Source organism: Pygocentrus nattereri, chromosome 23, assembly GCF_015220715.1.
Source record: "Pygocentrus nattereri isolate fPygNat1 chromosome 23, fPygNat1.pri, whole genome shotgun sequence".
Lineage (NCBI taxonomy): Eukaryota > Metazoa > Chordata > Actinopteri > Characiformes > Serrasalmidae > Pygocentrus > Pygocentrus nattereri.
Window position 1 is genome coordinate 11,695,477 of NC_051233.1, and position 7,032 is coordinate 11,702,508.

Sequence of the window (7,032 nt, forward strand, 5' to 3'; positions counted from 1 at the left end):
GTACACTAAACACCATCACAAAGAAGCTTAGTATTGCTGGGCACTAATCCTTCATATCTGCCATGGCTTGACCAGAACTTGAACTTGGACTAGAATTGATTCTCAAACCGAACTTACTTGTTTGATGAAAAGGTTGTGGCCACTTGAAGCGTGAACCTCATAGTTGCTTCAAGTGAACATGCTGTCATGCCAGTGGCATGAGCTTTGGTATGGCCGTTTTTCTGCCAAGGACTAAGCCAGTGAAAATTCTTCCGTAGAAAACAATGGTAATAATGCATGAAAAGAGAAACTACAGAGAAACAGATGGAGGCCACACACAAGAACAACTATTAGGAACAACTGTTAAGACAATTTTGTTTGGTTGAAGCGATGCATTTTCACCATCAATGTATCAAGCCTTGTGTATACTTGGAGGCCACTGACACTTGTCTCCCCATCTAATCTTCTCTCATCTCATTGTTCTCTCCTTAATCCCTCAAATCAGACTGTTGCTGGACAAACACAAAGCTCTCCATTGCTTTAGCACCTCATTCAATCAACCACAAAAGAGTGTTTGTATTGACTAAAACCAAGCCGAGATGTTTTTATTCTCCTTTTTGGATGAACAGAACTTGACCCCAGTCCCTTTGCCCCTCTTTGTTGCGCAAGCCCGCACAGGAACCTTCCCACTAGTAAGACGAATGCCGCAGACTAAACACAGTTTCTGCATATATGGTAATAAACAAACTAGGAGACAAAAAAAGCTAAGCATGCACTCTGATCTTAAAGTGACATTTGAAAAAAACAGGCCTTCTGGTCTTGGTATTTGCTGTTCTTGCTGGTCGACTCAAGACTTCCCGGTATCTCCTGACATTACATAAGCACTGTAACTCTGTCTCATGGCCTAATCCAGCACAGGTGCATATGGGCACGTTCTTTGGCAGAGTAAGAAAGGACTGCCAGCTAAGTGACAACAGCTGGCTAACGTAAGAGACAGCAACAGCATTTTGACACTTTGACTTACTGCATAGGATACAGATATTGTGGGTTTGGAATTATAGGGCTCCGTGCAATTTTGAGATATTTAGAATCAAGGATTTCTCAACCAAAGTAGCAAATCTCTATACTATTAATGTTCATATCTTAACAAAGTCATTGTCTTGACATATAGTTGACAGCTAAATTTCAAAGTCGTAGGCTATTTGGAAACAGCCTTTTCCAGAACAAACACAGACATCTTCGTCATGCAATCAAACTCACATATAGTTGCACGTAAATTTGAGCTTAATATTGAACAACTTGAAAGAAATGCTTGATTTGTGGTTAACTGACCAAACCTATTACCAATATAATCTATAACACCAATAAGAATAAAAATAGAATGTAACAATAATACTAATAATTTGTACGTTTCAATTCAGTACAAAAGTGGGTGCACTTATTTCACATGCACATAGGTATAAACAAATGCTGCAACTATTCCATGTTCCATCTACATATTACACAATACACGACACTAACACAGCTGGCGCGGAAACAATTCATACACTGCAGTAATAAAAATGTTATTGAAGGCAAATAATCTCATTACACAATCTGACAATTTGTTTATTTTACAATTTATTGTTTATTTTAATTTGCTTTTGTAATTTTAACATTATAAAGTCTGGTCAATGGGGGAGCAGTGTAAAGATGGGGAGGGGTTCACCACTCTGTGAAAGATTGTGTGGGCAAATAGTGCAACAGGTCAAGAATAATGTTTCTCAGTGTAAAGTAGAAAAGAACTTGGATATTTCATCATCTACGGTACATGACATCATTAAAAGATTTAGATCATCCGGAAAAATCTCTGTATGCAAGGGACAAGGTCAAAAACCAATACTGACTGTCCGTGATCTTCGGGCCCTTAGACGGCACTGCATTAAAAACAGACACGATTGTAGTGGATGTCGTGGAAATCACTGCATGGATCACTCAGAAACACTTCCAAAAACTACGGTCTGTGAACACAGTTCATCTCTGTGTTCACAGTGATGAAGAAACTGTACATAAATCCAGAAACACTGCTGCCTTCTCTGGGCCCAAGTTCATTTCAGATGGATTGAGACAAAGTGGAAAAGTGTTCTGTGGTCCAACAAATCAACACTTGAAATACATTTTGGAAATAATTAACACAGTCTCCTCCAGACTTAGTAGGAGAGGAACCATCCAGCTTGTTATCAGCACACAGTTCAAAAGCCAGCATTCATGATGGTACAGGGGTGCATTAGTGCACATGGCATAGATGACCTGAACATCTGTGAAGGCAACTAATGCTGAATGATATATACAGGTTTTAGAGCAATATATGCTGCCATCCAGACATCTATTTATTGATTTTTTTGTCTGGCTTATTTCAGCAAGACGATGCCAAAACACATTCAGCATGTATTGGAATAGCATGACTCCGTAATAAAAGAGTAGGATTGCTAAACTGGCCTGCCGGCAGTCAAAACATCTGACACATTATGAAATGAAAAATACAACAAAGGAGAGCTTGAACTATTAGTCAAGAATGGGACTACATGTCACAAAACTACTGCAGTTGGTCTCCTCAGTTTCCAAACGCTTACAGAGTGTTGCTAAAAGAAAAGGTAAAGAGACAAGAGTGGTAAACATGCCCCCGCTGACATCAAATTCAAAACGGACACATTTTAAAAAAATTCTCAGTTTCAACATTTGATATGTTGTCTTTGTGCTATTTTCAATTAAAATATAAGGTTTATATGATTTGCACATCACTGCATTCTGATTTTATCATTTAATGGGCTCCTTGTTAGGCTCATTATTTATAGTATTCTTAACATTGACGATGCTTTGCTACAGTTGCAGGTTTGTCTGAATACTGTATTTAATACAACAGTCTGTAAGTGACTTTTGTCAAATCCTCTGAGCAAACAAAGAGGGAACAAACACTAAAAATCATTTGGTGAACTACTGATGTGTACATAAGCTGAAAGATTTAGGGGTGAGGAACCATTTAAAGAATGCTACTGTAAGCGTCTTGTCATACTAGGTATGCTATTCGAAAGCACCTTGTACATTTCAGAGACTTTTATCAGGCCAATTAGATGAATTATGAGACAAAGGACAGTAAGACTGCGTCACATGAATATATTGAGTATTAACGAGGCAAAAATGTGTGCTAAAAGCAAACAGAACATATATGGACCGTATCCAGTGCTCACAGAGACTTGCGTACATCTGCTTGTGAGTCTGCTCTGTTTAATAGGGCTGTGTTTGATAGAAGACATGATTTCATTGGTCCCAGTCCTGGAACTTTTATTAGATGTTTCTACCAGATTGCAAGTCTGTGTTAGACTGTTGTCGACAAACAAGCACGGTAAATTAATCAAGGTGTTAAAGAGGCCGAAATCGAAAAGCCGTAGCGAGAAACCTGTGGAAATGCTTATTTAGCAGCCTAACACAAAAGAGGCAGCTATGGTGGTCAGCTTGCACGAAAGGTTGGGACAACATGTGCCTGGGCCTTTGAACCTTCATAACCATGAATTGTGTGTGGAATTTTTGGAGAAGTGGAAAGCCTGAGAGACGTCAAAGGGATGATGGAAACCTGCCCCCCGTTCCAGCAAAGTAGCACATTAGCTATTGGACCACATTCTGCTGCAGTACAATAATTTAATCTGTAATGAAGCAAGCTGTGGTAACCTGCTGCGCTGCCTGCTAGGCCACCACAAACAGCATCCAGCCACAGAGGCAACATGCAGAGAGGCTGCAATAGCTCATCTTAAACCTGATGGAAGTGGGATTACGTGCCATCACTAGGTCAGAAGTGGAAAACAAGCAGCAATAAAGATGGATTTTGTTTGTCTTTAAGTTTAAGAGCTTTCATCAAATTCACTCTAAGCAATAATCTGGCAATAAATCAAAGCTTAAAACCTTTCTCCTTAGCGTAGCTGATCATCAAAAACTTGTTTGACTTTGAATTTGCTTCTTTAGTTTTGCACTGATGCTATAAGGCTAATGTAGCTTATGAGTAATAGAATTACTCATTTACTGCTAATTTGCAGGGTTATAATGGAAGCTTATATTTGGACAATTGGCATTGTACAAAACAAATCATCGTATATTTGCCTTGAAGTCGGGCTGCTTGTTAAGTAATCTCAGTTTCTGACCATGTATGACATACCATTATCTACAAAAACTGACTAAATTCAGGCTTTAAGATGGCTGCTACTACTGTTTTTTAGGTATGTCCATTTTTATAGAAAGCAGAGTCTCATATAGTGTCAGAAATCACATAAGCAAGTTTATTTGAGATTATTTAACAACTTGTTATGATTTGGAGAAAGTGTGCAATGATTTTAGCATGCAGCTTGCACATGCTAAATAATGGGCATATGCTTCCATTACTTGCTCACTACCTTAGCCTTGTAGCTCGAGTGAAAATGCAAACTTCAGACATCAAACAGATTGACTACATTTCAAATAAGGGGAAAATTATGCAAACTTGTTTTTTGCCAGACTATTACTTTTTATGCAGTCACACTGGATTATATGACTATTATTTTAAAGATGAATTGATCTTTAAAGGCCAAACAATAAAATTGGAATTAAATGTATTTTAACATCCTTTGCTGAGCCTTTCAATGATTCCAGAATACTGAAAAAATTAATGCATTTGAAAATATTTCACAATATAAATAAAACACTGTTTAAAAGATTAAACTGCTGGACCACTTCCTAAAAGGTTTAATACTACCAGCCCTGTTTAAATAGGCATTTGAAACATTTGAAGCTTAGAACAGACATTTAACTAACATATTTTACTTGTCAATATTATTGGAGTAGTCAGTTGGCCTATTAGCTATTTGCTGACCAAGTTGAACAAAGCTTCATACAGAACATCAAATGTAGTTTTATTTACACAGTCTTAATTCCAAAAAATTGGAAGGTAAAATTCATTTAAAAACAGAAAGCAGTCATTTGTAGACTTTTACAGGTACTTAGTTGAAATCAGATCAAAGAAGAGATATTTAATATACTCTAAATATACTCTAATTCCAAGTTTAATGCCTGCAACACTCGGACATTTGTGGAATGATCATAAAAATAATTTTTTTTGGAACTTTCAACATGTAAACAAACAGGTGGATGGGTAACAAGTGATGGGTCTAAACGGAGCATGACTGCTAGAAATTTTGAGATTTCATTACATTACATTACATTACATTACATTACATTAAGCAGACGCTTTTATCCAAAGCGACTTACAAATAAATCACCATTTATATTCCACATTATTAATCCACATGCTGTACATTCATTCTACATTCAGTAATCTACTGTTTTTTCAGTTTTTAACATAATTTAAAAATGTCTGTTGCCCTTTATATTGTGTGTAAGTTTCATGAAAAACAGACCAAAAGAAACAGCCCAAAATTACTTGGAAAAAAGTCTAGTTCCATTGATTTACATTAAAAGTAAAGTATGACTTTTCCTTCTCCGGTAAAGTTACCATTTTGGAGATACAAGGTTTTCTTCCAAGACCTGTGAAATGCTGCCATCTATGCGACATCCTTTTCAGAGACGTCATGCTAAGCCGAACCACATTTTGTATTTGTTTTAACAGATAAGAGAGTGCAGGTGCAGTTAGACTGGCCTGTCTGCAGTCCAAACCTGTGTACCATTAAAAATGTATGGTACATTATGTAGCGCGGTATAGACCAACAGAGACCTCGGACTATTGAGCAGCTGAAGCATGATATGTGTCATGCAAGAATGGGGGAAAAAAAAAAATCAACTTTCACATCAACAGTTCCTCTGTGTCCAAACCATTATTGAAAGTTGTTAAAAGGAAAGGTGATGTAACACTGGTAAATATGAACATGTTCCACAGGCAAGTTAGAAAAGGCATAAATATACAAAAAACAATACGTTTAATAGTTGTTTTCAGTTGAATATTGGTCAAAATACATTTGTAGATCATTGCTGTCTGTTTTTATTTACATTTTTGCTACTGTCCCAAGTTTTTTGGAACTAGCTTTGTACATGCAGTTAGTAACTACACACATACAGTCATCTGTGAGAACCTGTTGGGTGTCACAGATGCTCGCAAAAGAGACCTGAGTGCTAACAGCCTCGCCTAACGTGGAGAAACCTCAGCCTGCCAAACGTGGTTCTATTATGACTTGCAGATAACTATTTTTTCACTCAGATACAAGCAAATAAATAAGCTGATTCATTGAAAACAAACATTTTAATTATTTTTTAATCGTGTAATTGGTTTTAATCAAGTTATTGTGACAGCTCCAAACCTGTGCAGTTTTAAGGGCAGAAAACAGATACTGAAACATACAGTATGTACACCGATCAGGCATAACATCATTACTTGTTTCTATGCTCATTGGATCAGCTCCACTGACTATATATGTGCACTTTCTAGTTCTACAATTACAGACTGTAGTCCATCCATTTCTCTGCATACTTGGTTAGCCCAGTTTTACCCTGCTCTTCAGCGGTCAGGACCCCCATGGCCCCTCACAGAGCAGGTACTATTTGGTTGGTGTAACGTTCTCAACACTGCAGTAACACTCATGTGGTGGTAGTGTGCTAGTGTGTGTTGCGCTGGTCTGAGTGGATCAGACACAGCAGTTGCTGGAGTTTTTAAACACCTCAGTGTCACTGCTGGACTGAGAATAGTCCACGAACAAAAAAATATCCTGGACCAACACAAACTGTGCAGCAACAGATGAGCTATCGTCTCTGACTTTAGTGACAATGAGTGACAGTGAGTGGACACAGTGTTTAAAAACTCCAGCAGCACTGCTGTGTCTGATGCACTTGTGACGGGCACAATACACAGTAACACACCACCACCACGTCAGTGTTACTGCAGTGCTGAGAATGATCCATTATCCAAATAGTACCTGCTTTGTCCATGGGGGTCCATGGGGGTCCTGATGCGCTCTCAAAATACAGTTAATCAGCAAATAATTGAATTAGTCCTGGTAGGTGAAGGATTTATTAGCACCATGACCGCAAGGAGAGTATGCA